The 23862-nt window shown below is 39.7% G+C and overlaps 1 long non-coding RNA gene across 2 annotated transcripts in view; it reads left to right on the top strand.

Annotated features, from left to right (window-relative positions):
• Positions 1-23862, top strand: part of LOC131953832 (uncharacterized) — a 70496-nt gene that overhangs the window by 26981 nt on the left and 19653 nt on the right. For both annotated transcript variants that reach the window (XR_009388692.1, XR_009388691.1), the window contains one exon: positions 3247-3303. This is a non-coding gene — a long non-coding RNA (uncharacterized LOC131953832). The remainder of the gene's footprint in view (positions 1-3246; positions 3304-23862) is intronic.

The raw sequence follows: 23862 nt of genomic DNA, 5'->3' as shown, positions 1-23862 counted from the left end.
TAGCGAGGGGGGGGGGGGGGCGGGGGGGGTGCGGACCGCACCGGGTGACACCATTTAGGGGGGTGACACCAAGGCAAAAAATAGCAAAATATAGAGAGACAAATGATAAATAGTGTTTTAAGAGGTGCAAATCGAAAGTTTGACGGGGGGGGGGGGGGGTGTAAATCGAAAGTTTGAGGGGGGGGGTGCAAATTGAAAATTGAAAGTTTGTCCCCGGGAAGTGTCGCTACGCCATTAAGTGCCGCACTGGGTGACACCCGACCTCGCTACGCCACTACTTGGATGAGTACTCTCTGAGTGTAGTCGTTTTATACTTGTTTGATTTGTTACTAATGTGCTTGGCAAAATACTTGACATCCAAGCATGACATCTACTTGGACATTATATGTTCTGTGTATTATGTTAACAATTTCATAACTTCAGGCGAATAAAAATTCATTTTACAAATATATTTAAAAGTTCTTAAACTAAATAACTACATCGTGTTTGTAAAATTACTCAGGTAACTTCTAAATATGAATACAAATTATATGTTAAATTTCATAAGCTTGGTGACTATATTTGATTATCCCCATCCTCTCAGTTTTACTGTTAGTTCTATCAGCATAGCATACCGTCTGTCACCGTTTATGGGTTATCCGGATTAGATTTATCTATATAGTTATCATTTTCGTTCTCTAATATGAAATCTTTATGTTATAATGTAATAGTTGTTATATTATTAACTCGGCCATTCTATGATTTATTGATATATAATTGTTATTTAAACATTTTCTTGAAGATTATTCCCTGCAGTTGTCATTATGTACTGATGTTAACGTAGTTTACAAAGTGAATATTACTTTTGAAATAACCAGGCAATGTTAGTGATCATTGGTTTAAGTAGTGATAAATGGTAGTGGGTGGCATATTTGTGGTGTTCTGGTTGTGATGAGTGTTGTCGTTATGTTTGATGCTGTTGATATGTGACGCCACTGATGTGGATGGTTTGGTGTGGTAGCTGCTGTAATGCTGTAGTTGGTGTGGTTGTAGTGGTGTGGATGGTGACTGGGTCAAGCGAATCACCGGCGTGTGGGTGGTTGGTGTGGTTGTGGTGGTGGTGTAAATGGTGTTTGGATCAAGCGAATCACCGGCGTGCGGTACTGTGGCATATAGTGTGGTTTAAAATGGGGATGAAGATACCGATACAATCAGTACCGTGTGATTAAAACTGTAATTGTATGTTTTAAGGTGTTAAAATCACACTCGCCATTACACATCTAGAGATACAGGCTCTGGTTCCTCTAAGACAGAGCTGAAAAGCTGGGGACGTTGTTTATATATGAGATGATCTACACTTGCTAACGTCTAGTTGTTACTGATCTCACTATAACTTCGAAGGTTGTTACATTACAAAACTATCTTATGGACAATATATTTTATGGACAAAATATCTCACAGACAAAATATCTCACGGATAGAATATTTCACTAACTAATTATCTCAGACAAAATATATTCTCATTACACATCTTATGAACACAATATCTTGAAAAAATATCTCACAGACAAATTATCTTATGGACAAAATATCTCAGATAAAATATCTTGACACAAAATATCACATGGACAAAATATCTCAGATAAAATATCTTGACACAAAATATCACACGGACAAAATATGTAACGGATAAATATAAATATCTCAGAAAAAAATCTAACCGACAAAATATCTAAACAACATAATATCTCAGATAAAATATATTGACACAAAATATCCCAGATAAAATATCTCACACACAAAATATTACAGACAAAGTATCTTAGCGACGAAATTTCTATCACGATAGATATTTTGCCTCGATACATTTTCTGAGATATAAAGAGAAAATATCTTAGGTAAAATATAAATTTTGAGATATATTTTTGTCTGAGATATTTTGTATCAAGATATTTTGTATGAGCTATTTTGTATCAAAATTTTTTGTCTGAGATATTTTGTGTCAAGAGATTGTGTCTGAGATATTTTGTCTGAGATTTTCTGTCTGATATTAGTTTCAAATAGTTTATCTCAGATACTTTACCTGAGATATGTATTCCTGCCACAAAACTTATCCATACAAAAGTTATAACTTACAAAAATGTTATAGAATCTATAGCAATTTTTTTTACATCTGAGTAAATTAAAAAAAGAAACATTCTTTGTTCCAAATATAGATAATTCGAAACAGTATATAATTTTTTTTTGTTCTGTATAAAGTATGTATTTTTTTAAAGCATGTATATGTAGACCTAATTGAAATATCGTGAACATTTTAGCATAGATCATTTCCATGATTTCAAAATAATTAAACAAAATTTACAATTTCAAAGCCAATTAATTTTCCTGTATGTTTTTTTTAAATCACCAAAATATACCCGTAACAAACATAAGACATAACCCAGACCACGTTGGCTGAGATGAGAGTCTGCTGTGATATAGACGAAAGTCTGTTGTGATATAGACAGACATTACATCAGAAAATACAAAGCATCCATTTGGTACCTCACATCAATTACTCACCAACTACCAAACTGGTACAAGCTCATGAACATCATTCCTATTTTTAGCCTAATCTGTAGCACGTTGCTAATTTACTCTTCATAGACATTATTTGTACTTATTTGTACAACTCATTCAAAATAAAATCTTGTATAGCCACTATAGCCTGTATAATTAATTTATATAGTCATATATATATATATATATATATATATATATATATATATATATATATATATATATATATATATATATATATATAACATGAGTCAGGAACTCATTAGAGCTGGGTGGACTCATGGACGATAAGCGTAATTAAGTCTGGACCGAGATCGGAATTCGAGATCCGAATATATATATATATATATATATATATATATATATATATATATATATATATATATATATATATATATATATATATATATATATACTGTGTTGAAAGAATATCTAGCATAGTCGCAGCATGAGATTTTCTTGTGTCATATGTTGATATGTAATGTTTTAGGCCTATACATACAAAGATTCATATGTTGACATTTAATATTTCAGGTATATACACAACAAAATGTCATATGTTGCCATGTAATGCATTAGGCCTATACATAACAAAGTGTCATATGTTGACATGTAATGCTTTGGGCTTATACATAACAAAGTGTCATATGTTGGCATGTAATGCTTTAGGCCTATACATAACAAAGTGTCATTTGTTTTTTCTTCCAGGTGTTCGCGGCGACCAGCAAATTGCCACACCTGGGCTGTCAGCGTCCCCTGTCACAGGTAGGCCGAGTTATTACCCCCTCACCTGTCTCACCTTTGTTAGACTTGAACGACAGGTAGCCTATGGGCACACAAACTAGAGGTGGCCCCAGGTCTCACAAACTAGAGGTGGCCCCAGGTCTCACAAACTAGAGGTGGCCCCAGGTCTCACAGAGGTGGCCCCAGGTCTCACAGAGGTGGCCCCAGGTCTCACAAACTAGAGGTGGCCCCAGGTCTCACAGAGGTGGCCCCAGGTCTCACAGAGGTGGCCCCAGGTCTCACAGAGGTGGCCCCAGGTCTCACAAACTAGAGGTGGCCCCAGGTCTCACAAACTAGAGGTGGCCCCAGGTCTCACAGAGGTGGCCCCAGGTCTCACAGAGGTGGCCCCAGGTCTCACAAACTAGAGGTGGCCCCAGGTCTCACAAACTAGAGGTGGCCCCAGGTCTCACAGAGGTGGCCCCAGGTCTCACAAACTAGAGGTGGCCCCAGGTCTCACAAACTAGAGGTGGCCCCAGGTCTCACAGAGGTGGCCCCAGGTCTCACAGAGGTGGCCCCAGGTCTCACAAACTAGAGGTGGCCCCAGGTCTCACAAACTAGAGGTGGCCCCAGGTCTAACAAACTAGAGGTGGCCCCAGGTCTCACAGAGGTGGCCCCAGGTCTCTCAAACTAGAGGTGGCCCCAGGTCCCACAAACTAGAGGTGGCCCCAGGTCCCACAAACTAGAGGTGGCTCCAGGTCTCACAAACTAGAGGTGGCCCCAGGTCTCACAAACTAGAGGTGGCCCCAGGTCTTACAAACTAGAGGTGGCCCCAGGTCTCACAAACTAGAGGTGGCCCCAGGTCTCACAAACTAGAGGTGGCCCCAGGTCTCACAAACTAGAGGTGGCCCCAGGTCTCACAAACTAGAGGTGGCCCCAGGTCTCACAGAGGTGGCCCCAGGTCTCACAAACTAGAGGTGGCCCCAGGTCTCACAGAGGTGGCCCCAGGTCTCACAGAGGTGGCCCCAGGTCTCACAAACTAGAGGTGGCCCCAGGTCTTACAGAGGTGGCCCCAGGTCTCACAAACTAGAGGTGGCCCCAGGTCTCACAAACTAGAGGTGGCCCCAGGTCTCACAGAGGTGGCCCCAGGTCCCACAAACTAGAGGTGGCCCCAGGTCCCACAAACTAGAGGTGGCTCCAGGTCTCACAGAGGTGGCTCCAGGTCTCACAAACTAGAGGTGGCCCCAGGTCTCACAGAGGTGGCCCCAGGTCTCACAGAGGTGGCCCCAGGTCTCACAGAGGTGGCCCCAGGTCCCACAAACTAGAGGTGGCCCCAGGTCCCACAAACTAGAGGTGGCTCCAGGTCTCACAAACTAGAGGTGGCCCCAGGTCTCACAAACTAGAGGTGGCCCCAGGTCTCACAGAGGTGGCCCCAGGTCCCACAAACTAGAGGTGGCCCCAGGTCTTACAGAGGTGGCCCCAGGTCTCACAAACTAGAGGTGGCCCCAGGTCTCACAAACTAGAGGTGGCCCCAGGTCTCACAAACTAGAGGTGGCCCCAGGTCTCACAAACTAGAGGTGGCCCCAGGTCTCACAAACTAGAGGTGGCCCCAGGTCTTACAAACTAGAGGTGGCCCCAGGTCTCACAAACTAGAGGTGGCCCCAGGTCTCACAGAGGTGGCCCCAGGTCTCACAAACTAGAGGTGGCCCCAGGTCTCACAAACTAGAGGTGGCCCCAGGTCCCACAAACTAGAGGTGGCCCCAGGTGTCACAAACTAGAGGTGGCCCCAGGTCTCACAAACTAGAGGTGGCCCCAGGTCTCACAGAGGTGGCCCCAGGTCTCACAAACTAGAGGTGGCCCCAGGTCTCACAGAGGTGGCTCCAGGTCTAACAAACTAGAGGTGGCCCCAGGTCTCACAAACTAGAGGTGGCCCCAGGTCTCACAGAGATGGCCCCAGGTCTCACAGAGGTGGCCCCAGGTCTCACAAACTAGAGGTGGCCCCAGGTCTCACAAACTAGAGGTGGCCCAAGGTCTCACAAACTAGGGGTGGCCCCAGGTCTTACAAACTAGAGGTGGCCCCAGGTCTCACAAACTAGAGGTGGCCCAAGGTCTCACAAACTAGGGGTGGCTCCAGGTCTCACAAACTAGAGGTGGCCCCAGGTCTCACAAACTAGAGGTGGCCCCAGGTCTCACAAACTAGAGGTGGCCCCAGGTCTCACAAACTAGAGGTGGCCCCAGGTCCCACAAACTAGAGGTGGCCCCAGGTCTCACAAACTAGAGGTGGCCCCAGGTCTCACAAACTAGAGGTGGCCCCAGGTCCCACAAACTAGAGGTGGCCCCAGGTCTCACAAACTAGAGGGGGCCCCAGGTCTCACAAACTAGAGGTGGCCCCAGGTCTCACAAACTAGAGGTGGCCCCAGGTCTCACAAACTAGAGGTGGCCCCAGGTCTCACAAACTAGAGGTGGCCCAAGGTCTCACAAACTAGGGGTGGCCCCAGGTCTTACAAACTAGAGGTGGCCCCAGGTCTTACAAACTAGAGGTGGCCCCAGGTCTTACAAACTAGAGGTGGCCCCAGGTCTCACAAACTAGAGGTGGCCCCGATGCACAAACTAGAGGTGGCCCCAGGTCCTACAAACTAGAGGGGGCCCCAGGTCTCACAGAGGTGGCCCCAGGTCTCATAAATTAGAGGTGGCCAAAGGTGCATTAAACACAAATGTCCCCTTCTTGGTAATCTTCATGTTATAACAGGGATCTTTTAATCTTTATGCAACAAGTCACCTTCTTGGTTTTCTTCTACCACAAATCCTTATTAATATTTGACCAACACAATTAAACACAAATCAGCCATTCTCCATTCATATTGTGTATTACCCTGTGGTACATTTCATGTGTTGTATTAGGTAGACCCTATATGAAAATACCCTGAGTAATATTTCTCTTTATATTAAATTAGGTTTACCAATTGCAGACTGCATTTATAATAACCACAGTGATCTAAAACGATAGTCTGAACTTGTTTCAAAAAACTATTTTGACTTTGTACAAGTTGCCTATGCAAATAACTTCAACTTTTTCTAGATGTTTCCAATATATTTTGAGTCAGTACACAATAGGTTTAAGATAGAATAAGACGGTGTTAATAAACAGTGAAGTAAAATTAAATGAACTGACGGTGTCGTAAAAAGAATAGTTGTGTATCAAAGTAGTGGATTAAATTAAAATAATAAAGTAGAGTATTAAAATAGTACAATAAAACAAAAAGTATTACAGTAGTTTGAGAAAGCAGTATTTCTATGTTAAATGGGGGTATAAAGTAGATTATAAAAGTCATAAATTAAATGAATATATAACGTAGGATATTAAAGTAGATTATAAAGTAGAATATTAAATTAGTGGCTTTTATAAAAGGATATTTGGCAGTTATTTAAGTATATTAAACTGCACCGGTGTTGAATATATATATATATATATATATATATATATATATATATATATATATATATATATATATATATATATATATATATATATATATATATATATAGGCTATATATATTTCATCTACTGAAACACTTTTTTCTACTTAAAATATTGCTCTAGTTATTTTATTTAAAATTGTTCTAGTAAGTAAAGAAATAAAATTACTTGAATTCATTGTTCATCATTGATGATAGCTTTGCCAGAAAGCATATGAAGGTTTGACTTCGTTATTTTGATAAGACTTTTGGTAGATCATCGAATACAGTTGATATAATTAAAAAAATATAACACTTTATTATACTTACTAAATATAGACCAACTATAAACATATCTTTTTTTGACATTCTATCTTATTTGATATTAATGTGTTACTAAATCAAGTAAAGGAACTCAACTACACATGTACTAGTTCCTCATAGTACTTTGGATCGCCTCCCTTGTACCATTTTTAGTCACTAGTACTGGTAGCTTAGTCAACGTTTTTTTTAAATTAATACAAAAATAGAGTTATCTCCCATAGTATGTATTCAGAAGAAAAAAAATCACTATACAATAAAAAAAAAAACCTTATTTGTTTTGTTTTAATATATATCTGTATAACTTTTAATACAAGCTGGTGTTATAATTTATCAGTGGAGATATCAAATTTTAAAATTTGTAATCGAAAAAACATAATTTTAGTTGTTAACAAAATGAGTATAAATGTGTGCTTTGAAGTACTTTTACATATAAAACACAGACAGTTAATTATACAACACTTGACCCCACGAGTGAACATGTCTGTATGACAGCTCTAAATGTATACCAACATACTTAGATGTAACTATACATATATTTAGCATACATATATATATATATATATATATATATATATATATATATATATATATATATAATGTTCATATTACACTAGTTATTTTAAACATTTCCAGATTCAATACAAACATACATAGATCACATATGTGTAATGTGCATTCATCCATTGATTATTTATATATGCAAAATTTCATAAATGTATTTGTATGTATTTCTAGGAAAAGCACCTTTTATAGTATATAGCCTACTTGTACAGATGCATGTATGTGTATGTGTCATTGTGAATATAGTCTAGGACAAAGCACATACATAATACTATATATATATATATATATATATATATATATATATATATATATATATATATATATATATATATATATATATATATATATATATATATTTGATCTACTTATTAACTAAAAACGTGAACAGTTGCATTGTCCACGGTTGTCATGCTTGCAATACTTGTCATGCTTCCAATACTTGTCATGCTTCCAATACTTGTCATGCTTCCAATACTTGTCATGCTTGCAATACTTGTCATGCTTGCAATACTTGTCATGCTTGCAATACCACCAAAACATCAACAGTTGTTTGTGGTTGCGTCAAGGACCAAACATTTTTCAAGGCTGCGTGATGTTGCAGTCGACGTGTGGTTAACCACAAATTGCAGCCGCAGGTGTGGTTTTTCTTGATCTCCCCCCCCCCCTCCCCTCCCAGGGGTCCGACATCAAGGTGTGGGTGCGGGCTGGGGCTAACCTCAGGTGAGTTCCGTGAGAACTGCTCTACCTACCTACCAGCCCCTCGTCAATGCGGCTAACCGCAACAATCCCCCCCCCCCCTCTTCACCTGCCGCCCCAGTGCGCTCACCGCTCTTTCTTTGTCTACTTCTCTATTTGGGTTCTGTACAATTTTTTTCCCCCGTCTTCCTTAGTTTGGGTTTGAGGTTTTTTTTTAAAGTGCTAACTATGAATATAAAGGCGAACCTATACGTTTTTTTTTTCATCACATTCGGTGAAGGTTTTTTATGTTTGGGAAATACAGTGGTTCTCACACACTGGCACCTTAACGGTGCAATGAGTTGATTTCTCGTGTATCGAGATTTGTTTTTTAAGTTGATTGGTTATGTGTTTATATTTTAATGATTCTGTAACACACTGGTCATCCAGCTAGTATGGGTACCTGGTCGTTCAGAAGGACGTCCCTGAGTCCACACAGCTTAAATCGGTATATGGAAGTTCAGAAGGACGTCCCTGAGTTCACCCAGCTCTAATTGGTATCTGGCAGTTCAGATGGACGCCCCTGAGTCCATTCAGTTATAATGGGTACCTGGAAATTCAATAGAACACCCCTGAGTACACATAGCTTTAGTTGTTACACGATGATGAGTAAAAACGACGTCTCTGAGTTCACCCAGCCCTAATGGGTACCTGGCTCGTCGGGAAAAGGAATGCTAGGCTGATTACAAAATACCTTCTAAACCGATTTTTAATCAAATAAACGAAATCTACTTTACCTACCCAACTGTAGTCCCATAGTATAAGTAAATATAGCCTAACTTTTACAATCCCCAGGTAAAGGGAATTGGTTTCTTTATATACCTTTTTAACAACCCCAACGCTACGTAGGTAATTTTTCTCCTCAGAATAGAAAAAAATTGCATATAAAAAATCCGCTAATTATTCAGTAGCTAAACCATATCTGTTTTCCATGGATTATTACTGTAGGGTTAAGTGTAGGGATGGAGTCGTCAAGTTCAGATTTCGTAAAAATATTAATTCGACTTTACCAAAATAAATTTTAGATATATAATCTTTTCCGGCCTACTTTAAAATAATGCATTTTTAAAAATAAATCTATAGGTATGTTCCGGAATAATTATTCAAACAAATAATCTTAAGAAAATTTTTAAAATAAAAAAAAAAAATTAACGATCCCTCTGAAATATCGGGTGTCCCCTGAGTCTAACAAAAAATCGTATTGTGTGTTGGATATTTCTAAATTTGAGTTGTTAAAAGACAATGGTGGTGTAGGTCGTAGCCCTAGTTCTCTACGTATGGTTGGCTCGCCAAGACATAACACAATGACTGGTTTCACATCCCCTACCTCGTCATTAGACGCAAGGGAGGGGTTGGGGGGGGGGGGGGGGAGGGGGAGAAAAAACTAGGCCGACATAAGCAGGGGTCGGGACAAAAATAGTTGGTGATGTGAGACGCGTGGGACACGCAAGTAGGGGATGGGGTGTGGAGGGGGAGAGTATATTTATTCAACGATGGCGAAGCTCGAGGGTGGGGGGGGGGGGGGGCGTGGATTGCGATGGAGAAGATGCTGGTGAAATACGATTTTAAAAATAAAAGTTTGTTGTGTTGTGTTGATAAATTGTTGTATTGATAAAGTGTTGTGTTGAAAAAGTGGTGTGTTGTGTTGATGATGTGTTATGATGTGTTGAAAAAAGTGTTGTGTTGATAAGGTTTTGTGTTGTATAGATAAGGTGTTGTGATGTGTTGATTAAGTGTTATGTTGTGTTGATTAGGTGTTGTGTTGATAAAGTTTTGTATTGTGTTGATAAAGTGCTGTGTTGTGTTGATAAAAAGTTTTGTTGCGTCGAAAAAGCGTTCTGATGTGGAGGCGGGGGGGGGGGGGGGGGTGAATATTAATTAATGTAAAAAAACTTTTGAGAGTTGCAATTTTATTTTAAACTGATTTTTATTGTTTGAAAGTAACTGTTGTTTTTGGTTGTTTTTTGGTTCATCAAATCTACAAATGGATTAGCTTGTCCGGTAGGGGGGTGGGGTGTGTAAATGAGTGTGTGTGGAGGTGGTGTTTAGTTCAGTTCGAACATTAGGTAACAGTTCAAAGGTTGGGATCAGGACTAGGGTAATCACAAGATCAGATGTTAGTGCTGCGGTTGAAGTCGCTTACATTTTTTAAAGTTGTTGTTGGTGTAAGTTTTTTTTTTTTTAGAAACAAATGTAAGTGTCCTGGAAAAGTTTCACCTGAGACATACAACCTTGTACAGGTCGTCCGTAAAAAGGGTCACGTTATTTTAGACGGTTTTTTTTTCATTACTTCTTCAACTCCCCCCCTCCCCCTCCCCCTTACCCTTCACTCCATGCAACACATTTATAACCCCACTCCACGTAGCACATGAGTTCTTCCCTAGCTCCCCCTCTTTGCCAGATTCAGCACATTTACCCCCCCCCTCTACACATCCCGCTTCCCCCTACCTCAAGCAGCACAATAACCCCCCCCCCCCCCATCACTCAGGTGTGTGCCATAATATATGTCCGACCCCTGCACGTTTCTATGTCCGTAATTGTACATCCACCATCTCTATATTCAACCCCCATCCTAGCACCGCCCCATCCTAGCACCGCCCCATCTTAACACCGCCCCATCCTAGCACCGCCCCATCCTAGCACCGTCCCATCCTAGCACCGCCCCATCCTGGCACCGCCTCATCCTAGCACCGCCCCATCCTAGCACTGCCCCATCCTAGCACCGCCCCATCCTAGCACCACCCCATCCTAGCACCGCCCCATCCTAGCACCGCCCCAACCTAGCATCGCCCCATCCTAGCACCGCCCCATCCTAGCACCGCCCCATTCTAGCACCGCCCCATCCTAGCACCGCCCCATCCTAGCACCCGCCCCATCCTAGCACCCACCCCACCCTAGCACCGCCCCACCCTAGCACCGCCCCATCCTAGCACCGCCCCACCCTAGCACCCGCCCCATCCTAGCACCGCCCCACCCTAGCACCCGCCCCACCCTAGCACCCGCCCCATCCTAGCACCGCCCCATTCTAGCATCACCCCATCCTAGCACCGCCCCATCCTGACACCGCCCCATCCTAGCACCACCCCATCCTGGCACCGCCCCATCCTGACACCGCCCCATCCTAGCACCTCCCCATCCTACAGCTTAACCTGACTTGATACGGGTTCAAATCCCATCCAGCCCAACCCAACAGTTGCTTCTCTCTGGGGCACTTTTATTTAATTTCTCCGAGTCCCCAGCCTCGCCTGACCCAAGCAGCCCGTGACCCACTTTCAAAACCCCACCATTAAAAAATAAAATTTCGCCATCGCACCGTTTCGCACGGTGCCTGGCGATTGCGCACCTTGTTGATGCGCCGCAGGTATTTTCCATTGTGCCCGCGATACCCCTGTCTTATCGCCACGTTGTTGACAGCCAGGCTGAAGAGAGAGGGAAAAATATTTTTAAAGTAGTCGTCGGTTTTAGAAGTGTACTTTAGCAATGATTTGAAATTGTTGTTTTTTTTTTTTTTAAACTTTATCTGAAGATGGACTAGAAAATACGTGGATAGGGTGGGGGAAGGGGATGGGGCGCAAATAGAGAACAAATAATGGGGAGAAAGCGTGGGGTAGGGGGAAGCCTGGGGGGGGGGAGTATTAATTAATTTAAAAACTTTTGAGAATTGCAAATCTTTTTAAAATTGATTTTTATTGTTTGAAAGTAACTACTGTTTTTGGTTAATCAAATCTACAAATGGATTAGCTTGTGCTAATATATTAACCCTTTGAGCCCGCCAGGCCGGTAAACCGGCTTCAACATTAGGCATATATGTCCGAAAAGCCGGTTTTCCGGCCCGATGATCTAGCGTCATATTCCTAGCGGCCGGTATACTGTCTAATTAAATATAATTAGCGGAAGACTGACTAAAACTGCGCATATGTCTTTTTAGTGCGTGATTATGATTCTAAAAATAGATTTTAGGAAAAGTGAAAGTGTTTACATTTCGTAGCAATGCCACCGAAACGGAAAGCTGAGCCACAGCCATCGACTTCAGCACATAAAGTTGGTGCAAAAGATGAAGCAAAAGACCGAAATATCAACAAAAGAAGTAGAGTGACTGCATCTCAGACAATACAACTACTTATTGATTCTGTTGAAGAAGATAATATTCATGGTCTATATTGTGATGATAGTGACGTTGAATTTGAGACTGAACGTGACAGTGGCATTGAAATTGACAGTGACAATGAAACTGTTCTAGTACGTTATGATGCACGTAGTGCCAAGGACACAGACTTGCCGAAACGAAATAAAAACTGTTTACTGGTGCAAAACATGCGAAGTTTTTCTTTGCATCGGGTCCGGCAGTGATAACTGTTTTGAGTTATCACACAAAAGTGGACTTCGACGATGAACTAGTATGGCCAGGTATCAATAATAACAAAACAATTACTAAATGTAAATTGGTTTCTTCTATGTTCTATCAAAACAATAATTACGTGTTCGTTTTATATACATTGTTCTGTTCATACATTGTAAACAAATAAAGAATTTCAGAATCTTGCTGCATTGTTGTTTGATCCTGAGTCTGGATACCAAATTTGGTCTGATTATCTCAAACGGTTCAAAAGTTATAGGCAAAGTTAGAAGCAGATAAGTGAAAATTGGTTTGACCCTGGGAGCTCAGGAAATGGGAGAAACTAGGCCAGGGAGGCCAGGGCTCAAAGGGTTAAATAGTCATGAAAATTATTAAAAACAAATCACGCAAGTCTTTTAGAGAAAGGGAAATAACTTGGTGGCGATCACTCGAGTCAGTGTTGTGAACTGGTGTTCACGACGAATGTTGACAGTCTTAGACAAAGGCGAGTTACTACGGTCTAATATGAAACTACTCGTGTGAGTTTTATAAAGGGATCATTGACGACTTTAAGTCAACTGGGTATATAGAAAAAACATGAGTCATAAAGGGCGACGACTCTTAAATAATCGTCTTTTACTAAACTACTTATTATTTTTCAAACTTCTCTTTCAAACTACTCTTTTTATGTTTACACTATTTAAATACTGAAAATTAGAAAAATCAGAAAATAAAATCAGTATAGTTTTTTTTTTACAATAAATATAAAGTTTTTTAAGTGCACAAATAATCTAAAAATAAATCATCTAAATGTTTTATCTCACAATATATTGAAAAGTTCCTGGAGTGACAATGTTTTACTTTAATACAGCTAAACAAAAAGTTTATTTTCTTATCTTACGGCATGTATAAGTAGGTAATTCTTAATGTTTTTTTTTAACTTTTTTTTTTTGTGGCGAACTCTTCACGATTCGAACTCAGAGTCGCCCGTGTGAGCTGGAGGGTTCTACCAGCTGGACCACAAACTGCTAGTTTAAGATATATTTTCCCGAGCCTCCCTTCCCGCTACCCCTACAATACCCTACTTGTGATGGGTGTTAGGAGAAACAAGGGGTAAGGGTAAATTATCATTTAGATCGGGTGGGGGGGGGGGGGGGGGGTAGAATTTTTTTTTTTTAGAAAATGATGGAGGGAGTTTCTAGCTTTCATCCGATAGGTCAGCCTTTAATCCCAGGTCACAACATAGCCTAGCCATCAGCGGGCGTCACGCCCAAACAGACGACACCAGTTACAACCGTCGGTCCTAGGGGCCGAGTGGGGGTGGGGGTAAGGGGGGTGGGGGTAAATTAAAAGAATTTTTTTTTTCTGTTTCTGGTTGAAGTGAGTGTAAAGGCCAGGGGAGTTAAGTCGCTGATTGTAACCCGGGACTAGAGTGAGTTGAAGTGGTAAGGTCGTGGCAGGTAGGAAAACAAATAGTGCTTTGTAGGAGGGTGGGGACGGGGGGTGATGGGGGTGCTGGGTAGAGAAGCAGTTATATTTGATATTAACTGTACATCTATTCATATATTAAATAAAAACAATATGTATTACAAAATTCAATTTAAAATGAATCACAGAACACAGTGGATGTAACTTATTTCTGGAGCCATTGCTTCCACTGGCGTAACTAGGGGGTGCGAGAGGTGGCATTTTTATGTTCTTGAACTACGAGGAGCGAATACAAGAATCACAATCAAATTTTTTTTTTAATTATTTAATTAATTTAGATCTTTTTATGTACTATTTATACGTTTACTTACTGAAACATGATATATTGGAAATTTTAAGGATTAGATGTTTAATTAAAGTATCCAAGTTAGTTTAACATCGATAGGGACATATTGATTTGCGATGTAAATATTTCAAGGAAACTTCCATAAGTTTCTTGATCTTAAAGAGGTGCTTCCGCAACCATCATATCCGAGCTAAAATTCTGACCATACGTGATTTACATATCAAGATAAAAGCGGTACCACAATCACAAGTTAACAAGGACAGTATTTGAGAACCCCTGAGTCTCGCCCCTCACCTCACGGGAGCCCGGCCCCACCCCTTCCCCCATCCCCGCCCTACCTAACCTTTTCCACGCAGCTGTATAATTAGACAGCTCCGACCCATTGACCCAGTGAGTCTGTGTACGCCAGTAACGCACAGATAAAATATCTATTCTGTTAGGCTTGTGGGCCTACACAGATAAAATATCTATTCTGTTAGGCTTGTGGGCCTACACAGATAAAATATCTATTCTGTTAGGCTTGTGGGCCTACACAGATAAAATATCTATTCTGTTAGGCTGGTGGTAGTGTGGGCCTACACAGATAAAATATCTATTCTGTTAGGTTTGTGGGCCTACACAGATAAAATATCTATTCTGTTAGGCTTGTGGGCCTACACAGATAAAATATCTATTCTGTTAGGCTGGTGGTAGTGTGGGCCTACACAGATAAAACATCTATTCTGTTAGGCTTGTGGTAGTGTGGGCCTACACAGATAAAATATCTATTTTGTTAGGCTTGTGGTAGTGTGGGCCTACACAGATAAAATATCTATTATGTTAGGTTTGTGGGCCTACACAGATAAAATATCTATTCTGTTAGTCTTGTGGGCCTACACAGATAAAATATCTATTCTGTTAGGCTTGTGGGCCTACACAGATAAAATATCTATTCTGTTAGGCTCATGGTAGTGTGGGCCTACACAGATAAAATATCTATTCTGTTAGGCTGGTGGTAGTGTGGGCCTACACAGATAAAATATCTATTCTGTTAGGCTCGTGGTAGTGTGGGCCTACACAGATAAAATATCTATTATGTTAGTCTTGTGGGCCTACACAGATAAAATATCTATTCTGTTAGGCTCGTGGTAGTGTGGGCCTACACAGATAAAACATCTATTCTGTTAGGCGTGTGGGCCTACACAGATAAAATATCTATTCTGTTAGGCTTGTGGGCCTACACAGATAAAATATCTATTCTGTTAGGCTTGTGGCAGATAAAATATCTATTCTGTTAGGCTTGTGGGCCTACACAGATAAAATATCTATTCTGTTAGGTTTGTGGGCCTACACAGATAAAATATCTATTCTGTTAGGGTTGTGGGCCTACACAGATAAAATATCTATTCTGTTAGGTTTGTGGGCCTACACAGATAAAATATCTATTCTGTTAGGGTTGTGGTAGTGTGGGCCTACACAGATAAAACATCTATTCTGTTAGGCGTGTGGGCCTACATAGATAAAATATCTATTCTGTTAGGCTCGTGGTAGTGTGGGCCTACACAGATAAAATATCTATTCTGTTAGGTTTGTGGGCCTACACAGATAAAATATCTATTCTGTTAGGCTCGTGGTAGTGTGGGCCTACACAGATAAAATATCTATTCTGTTAGGCTTGTGGGCTACACAGATAAAATATCTATTCTGTTAGGCTTGTGGGCCTACACAGATAAAATATCTATTCTGTTAGGCTTGTGGGCCTACACAGATAAAACATCTATTCTGTTAGGCTAGTGGTAGTGTGGGCCTACACAGATAAAATATCTATTTTCTTAGGCTTGTGGGCTACACAGATAAAATATCTATTCTGTTTGGCGTGTGGGCCTACACAGATAAAATATCTATTCTGTTAGGCTTGTGGGCCTACACAGATAAAATATCTATTCTGTTAGGTTTGTGGGCCTACACAGATAAAACATCTATTCTGTTAGGCTTGTGGTAGTGTGGGCCTACACAGATAAAACATCTATTCTGTTAGGCTTGTGGTAGTGTGGGCCTACCCAGATAAAATATCTATTCTGTTAGGCTTGTGGGCCTACACTGATAAAATATCTATTCTGTTAGGCTCGTGGGCCTACACAGATAAAACATCTATTCTGTTAGGCTTGTGGTAGTGTGGGCCTACCCAGATAAAATATCTATTCTGTTAGGCTTGTGGGCCTACATAGATAAAATATCTATTCTGTTAGGCTCGTGGTAGTGTGGGCCTACACAGATAAAATATCTATTCTGTTAGGTTTGTGGGCCTACACAGATAAAATATCTATTCTGTTAGGGTTGTGGTAGTGTGGGCCTACACAGATAAAATATCTATTCTGTTAGGCTCGTGGTAGTGTGGGCCTACACAGATAAAACATCTATTCTGTTAGGCTTGTGGGCCTACACAGATAAAATATCTATTCTGTTAGGTTTGTGGGCCTACACAGATAAAACATCTATTCTGTTAGGCTAGTGGTAGTGTGGGCCTTCACAGATAAAATATCTATTTTCTTAGGCTTGTGGGCTACACAGATAAAATATCTATTCTGTTAGGCTTGTGGGCCTACACAGATAAAATATCTATTCTGTTAGGCTTGTGGGCCTACACAGATAAAACATCTATTCTGTTAGGTTTGTGGGCCTACACAGATAAAACATCTATTCTGTTAGGCTTGTGGGCCTACACAGATAAAATATCTATTCTGTTAGGCTTGTGGTAGTGTGGGCCTACACAGATAAAACATCTATTCTGTTAGGCTTGTGGGCCTTCACAGATAAAATATCTATTCTGTTAGGCTTGTGGTAGTGTGGGCCTACACAGATAAAACATCTATTCTGTTAGGCTTGTGGTAGTGAGGGCCTACCCAGATAAAATATCTATTCTGTTAGGCTTGTGGGCCTACACTGATAAAATATCTATTCTGTTAGGCTCGTGGGCCTACACAGATAAAATATCTATTCTGTTAGGCTTGTGGGCCTACACAGATAAAATATCTATTCTGTTAGGTTTGTGGGCCTACACAGATAAAATATCTATTCTGTTAGGCTCGTGGGCCTACACAGATAAAATATCTATTCTGTTAGGCTTGTGGGCCTACACAGATAAAATATCTATTCTGTTAGGTTTGTGGGCCTACACAGATAAAACATCTATTCTGTTAGGCTTGTGGTAGTGTGGGCCTACACAGATAAAACATCTATTCTGTTAGGCTTGTGGGCCTACACAGATAAAATATCTATTCTGTTAGGTTTGTGGGCCTACACAGATAAAATATCTATTCTGTTAGGCTCGTGGTAGTGTGGGCCTACACAGATAAAATATCTATTCTGTTAGGCTGGTGGTAGTGTGGGCCTACACAGATAAAATATCTATTCTGTTAGGCTCGTGGTAGTGTGGGCCTACACAGATAAAATATCTATTATGTTAGTCTTGTGGGCCTACACAGATAAAATATCTATTATGTTAGGCTCGTGGTAGTGTGGGCCTACACAGATAAAACATCTATTCTGTTAGGCGTGTGGGCCTACACAGATAAAATATCTATTCTGTTAGGCTTGTGGGCCTACACAGATAAAATATCTATTCTGTTAGGCTTGTGGCAGATAAAATATCTATTCTGTTAGGCTTGTGGGCCTACACAGATAAAATATCTATTCTGTTAGGTTTGTGGGCCTACACAGATAAAATATCTATTCTGTTAGGGTTGTGGGCCTACTCAGATAAAATATCTATTCTGTTAGGTTTGTGGGCCTACACAGATAAAATATCTATTCTGTTAGGGTTGTGGTAGTGTGGGCCTACACAGATAAAACATCTATTCTGTTAGGCGTGTGGGCCTACATAGATAAAATATCTATTCTGTTAGGCTCGTGGTAGTGTGGGCCTACACCGATAAAATATCTATTCTGTTAGGTTTGTGGGCCTACACAGATAAAATATCTATTCTGTTAGGCTCGTGGTAGTGTGGGCCTACACAGATAAAATATCTATTCTGTTAGGCTTGTGGGCTACACAGATAAAATATCTATTCTGTTAGGCTTGTGGGCCTACACAGATAAAATATCTATTCTGTTAGGCTTGTGGGCCTACACAGATAAAACATCTATTCTGTTAGGCTAGTGGTAGTGTGGGCCTACACAGATAAAATATCTATTTTCTTAGGCTTGTGGGCTACACAGATAAAATATCTATTCTGTTTGGCGTGTGGGCCTACACAGATAAAATATCTATTCTGTTAGGCTTGTGGGCCTACACAGATAAAACATCTATTCTGTTAGGCTTGTGGGCCTACACAGATAAAATATCTATTCTGTTAGGCTTGTGGTAGTGTGGGCCTACACAGATAAAACATCTATTCTGTTAGGCTTGTGGTAGTGTGGGCCTACCCAGATAAAATATCTATTCTGTTAGGCTTGTGGGCCTACACTGATAAAATATCTATTCTGTTAGGCTCGTGGGCCTACACAGATAAAACATCTATTCTGTTAGGCTTGTGGTAGTGTGGGCCTACCCAGATAAAATATCTATTCTGTTAGGCTTGTGGGCCTACATAGATAAAATATCTATTCTGTTAGGCTCGTGGTAGTGTGGGCCTACACAGATAAAATATCTATTCTGTTAGGTTTGTGGGCCTACACAGATAAAATATCTATTCTGTTAGGGTTGTGGTAGTGTGGGCCTACACAGATAAAATATCTATTCTGTTAGGCTCGTGGTAGTGTGGGCCTACACAGATAAAACATCTATTCTGTTAGGCTTGTGGGCCTACACAGATAAAATATCTATTCTGTTAGGTTTGTGGGCCTACACAGATAAAACATCTATTCTGTTAGGCTAGTGGTAGTGTGGGCCTTCACAGATAAAATATCTATTTTCTTAGGCTTGTGGGCTACACAGATAAAATATCTTTTCTGTTAGGCTTGTGGGCCTACACAGATAAAATATCTATTCTGTTAGGCTTGTGGGCCTACACAGATAAAACATCTATTCTGTTAGGCTAGTGGTAGTGTGGGCCTACACAGATAAAATATCTATTTTCTTAGGCTTGTGGGCTACACAGATAAAATATCTATTCTGTTTGGCGTGTGGGCCTACACAGATAAAATATCTATTCTGTTAGGCTTGTGGGCCTACACAGATAAAATATCTATTCTGTTAGGTTTGTGGGCCTACACAGATAAAACATCTATTCTGTTAGGCTTGTGGGCCTACACAGATAAAATATCTATTCTGTTAGGCTTGTGGTAGTGTGGGCCTACACAGATAAAACATCTATTCTGTTAGGCTTGTGGTAGTGAGGGCCTACCCAGATAAAATATCTATTCTGTTAGGCTTGTGGGCCTACACTGATAAAATATCTATTCTGTTAGGCTCGTGGGCCTACACAGATAAAACATCTATTCTGTTAGGCTTGTGGTAGTGTGGGCCTACCCAGATAAAATATCTATTCTGTTAGGCTTGTGGGCCTACACAGATAAAATATCTATTCTGTTAGGCTTGTGGTAGTGTGGGCCTACCCAGATAAAATATCTATTCTGTTAGGCTTGTGGGCCTACACAGATAAAATATCTATTTTGTTAGGCTTGTGGTAGTGTGGGCCTACCCAGATAAAATATCTATTCTGTTAGGCTTGTGGGCCTACACAGATAAAATATCTATTCTGTTAGGCTTGTGGCAGATAAAATATCTATTCTGTGAGGCTTGTGGGCCTACAAGGATAAAATATCTATTCTGTTAGGCTAGTGGTAGTGTGGGCCTACACAGATAAAACATCTATTCTGTTAGGCTGGTGGTAGTGTGGGCCTACACAGATAAAATATCTATTCTGTTAGGCGTGTGGGCCTACACAGATAAAATATCTATTCTGTTAGGCGTGTGGGCCTACACAGATAAAATATCTACTGTGGGGCTTGTTAATAGTGTGAGCATATGTACACCACTAACAACTACACAGATACAATATCTATTCTGTTTAGCGTGCTCGTTCCATCCTCCCCACCCCCGGGCTTGGTAGAAATTGCTCTAACAATGGGCGTCACCATACTGCGATTATTTTTTTCAAATACTGCCTAGTCGATTGCTTTACTATATCTAGCTCACATACAATACTTGGTTATTTACCTATACATATATGTGTGTAAGTATTGCTGGAAAAGTCAGTTGGTTCTTCCACATGTCATTGGTTCTTGCAGGTAAATGTCATTTGGTTCTAATACGTGTCATTTGGTTATTGTTTGTAAATGTCATTTGGTTCTTGCTTGTAAATGTCATTTGGTTCTTGCTTGTAAATATAATTTGGTTCTTGGTTGTAAATGTCATTTGGTTTTTGCATGTCATTTGGTTCTTGCTTGTAAATGTCATTTGCTTCTTGTACGTGTCATTTGGTTCTTGCTTGTAAATGTCGTTTGGTTCTTGCTTGTAAATGTCGTTTGGTTCTTGCTTGTAAATGTCGTTTGGTTCTTGCTTGTAAATGTCGTTTGGTTCTTGCTTGTAAATGTCATTTGGTTCTTGCTTGTAAATGTCATTTGATTCTTGCATGTCATTCAGTGCGAGACAAGCTACTCCAGCTTTGTAGATTGGTAAAATAAAAATACGAGAGTACTAAAATCTATTCAGGTCAGTGGGTCATCTAGATCAGCATTTTATACTGACGTATGAAAAAAATATAAAATTTCTGTGATTTTTATTTTACTATCAGAGTGTGTGTTTGGGGGGGGGGGAGGAGGAGCCCCTCCAGGTAGGCAGATTTGGGGCGTCTGTTGTAGAATCAGGTACATACACATGTTTTCTTAGCGTTTTTCTTTTACTCATAGAAGTTGTTTTTTTTTTAAATATTAACAGGGTATTGAAAAACTTGTCTATTTATCTATACAATCGATAAAGTCATGGTTTTTAAATGCTTTTTATTTTTATATAAAGACGTTTTTTTTAAAAATGCTGTGCTTTTAACAATGTTGTGCTTTTTATAGCGTGCTTTATATAGAGTCGAAGAAAACGTGGGGGGTTTGGATCATTTGGAGGGGATCAGCGGTTGGCGTCAGTGCTATTTAAAGCATACAATAGACAAAGCAATGTTCACCCCCAACAAGACTACAAAACTGCACCTTAAAACATCCTAATGTATTTAAATTTTACTAACTGACCTGATCAGTGGGGAGGTGGGGGTGGGGGGGATTGAGGTGAAGGCCGGTCACAGTGAAACATTTCAGCCAGGTAAGTTATAGAACCGATACTAGCTTAAAACTGGTTTACCTTCATAGAAATAGAGCTCATTCTCATTGTTTGGTTTAGTTTCCATTTTTAAAATATCCTCTATTTAATTCGTGTAAATTAGCGTCGAAATTTACTTTAAGTAACTTATGGTCTGGCTTTATAGATCTAGGTTTAAAAAAAAAAAAAAAAGGTTGACAGACAATAGTAGTCTATAGTTGAAGAAGATAAATTTTCTCCTATTAAAAATTGAATAAATTAACAAAATGAACCCAAGGGTAAGAAGATAACACAAAAGTGGAAAGGCTTATCAGCCGGTGTGTGAAATATTTAACCCGTGTTGTAAAGAGAGAGAGAAAACCCGCCTAAATCTTCAACACGGCAGGACTAAAGACGTGTCTTTAAAAAAAAACATTGACTGCACACAAGTTGTGTGGGGGGTGAGGCAGGAGGGGGGAGGGGGGTCCGCAGAAGAAGGAAAAAAAAACCTCGAACCAAAACAACAAAACTACACGTCTAGATACCAGCTGTCACCCCTCGCTGTATTGACTGGTAGCGGCTAAATATAGCATGCACAAGGGGAGTAATGCTGTAACTATTGCACAGCAGCGGAGCACGGTGTTTTTTCTATGTGCTGCGTGTGTTCACTAACAGTGTAGTGTAGTGGTTTTTTTTTTTCGCCTTTCGGTTTTTCCCGTTTGATGTGGTTTAGTTAGTGTTACTGTTCCGACATAACAGGAGGTTTATTAATATCGTAAGCGGTAAGTAGCTCGTAGACTGATATACTTTTTGCATGAAATTCAACACAATGTTCCTTAGCTGAGTTTTGTGTTGGTGGTTGTGTGCGATTGGGTTTAGTGAGGGAGACAGCAACGACGCAGTATAAATCTACTTTCCTACATGCAGTGTAAAAATAAAAGATAACGGTCGTTTAGCTAGATGGTGTAATTTTTAAAGTTAAATGCATACCACATTTACAAAATAACAGCATCGTATTTATTTCATGTGCATGTATATTTTGCTGTTCGTTATAAATATGATATAGATCTAGGTCCAGTTCGTTCGTTAAAGTTGTCAACGTTAACATTAGCTACTAATTAGTAGCTAATTAGCAAGTTGCGTAAAGGCTAAACTTGAAAACTAATTGTCGGTTGCACCATTGGAAAAAAAGATTTGTTGAAACATAGTATTTACCGTGTGGATGGTTGTAGATTTACTTATAAAAATAACGCATGCGTTGTGTTAAAGTTAAATTCTCCGACAACAAAATCATTGGTCAAATTTTGAAAGTTAATTTCCGGTTCAATTTATTGAAATCGGTAGCCCAAAATTTGTCTTTTACAAGCAAGACCGTTTTTTTTTTTAAATTTAAGACAATATCTAGATTCTAGATATGGTTAAATTACACACAATATGTATATAAATGTGTTTTATTTATATTTACACACACATATATATATATATATATATATATATATATATATATATATATATATATATATATATATAGGCCTAGAGAATTTATATATGATTATATATATATGTGACCTTACACTTTTAATTGCATTTTGTTTTAATTTAATTCAGCGTTCATTACATGTAATAGGGAATGAAACTTTGGGTTGCTTAATGTTAATTGTTAAAATAAATTTTTACCTAGTTCACAAAATGCAGAAACAAAAATATTTTAAATTTGGATGAAATTCTTGAATTTGCCAAAATATACATTTGTTTGACATATTATTCACTTAGGGCTGAAACCCATAGTTCTTTTTTTAATTCCAATTTTTTAGACTTTTAGGCGACGTGTGTGTATGCAAGAAATAAAAACGAGTAATTACAAATCCACATTATGTAAAAAACTTGTATTGTCAACTGGATTTTTGTCTTCATTCAAATTTCATGGTGTATGTGTGTGTGGGTGGGGGTGTTTTAAGTTTTATTTAGGTGAAAGCTTAACTAACATATTTTTTACTATTAAAAGTACAAAAACTTTGGGCTATAAAATCATTATTTTATGAAAAGAATTATTTCTTGATTTTAATATAAGCACAAACCAAACTTTGACATTGTATTTTAGAATGAATCGCTGGTGCTAGAGTTAGGGCTAGGTTGATCTCGCCAGACTTAGACTTAAGAAATATTTGCCTGTTATTTGTGTAGAAACTGACCATATGCTGAACAAAC

This window comes from Physella acuta, unplaced genomic scaffold, assembly GCF_028476545.2.
Source record: "Physella acuta isolate Inbredline_101_S28 unplaced genomic scaffold, ASM2847654v3 ptg000958l, whole genome shotgun sequence".
NCBI classification, from domain to species: domain Eukaryota; kingdom Metazoa; phylum Mollusca; class Gastropoda; family Physidae; genus Physella; species Physella acuta.
This window is presented reverse-complemented; position numbering and strand designations above follow the sequence as displayed.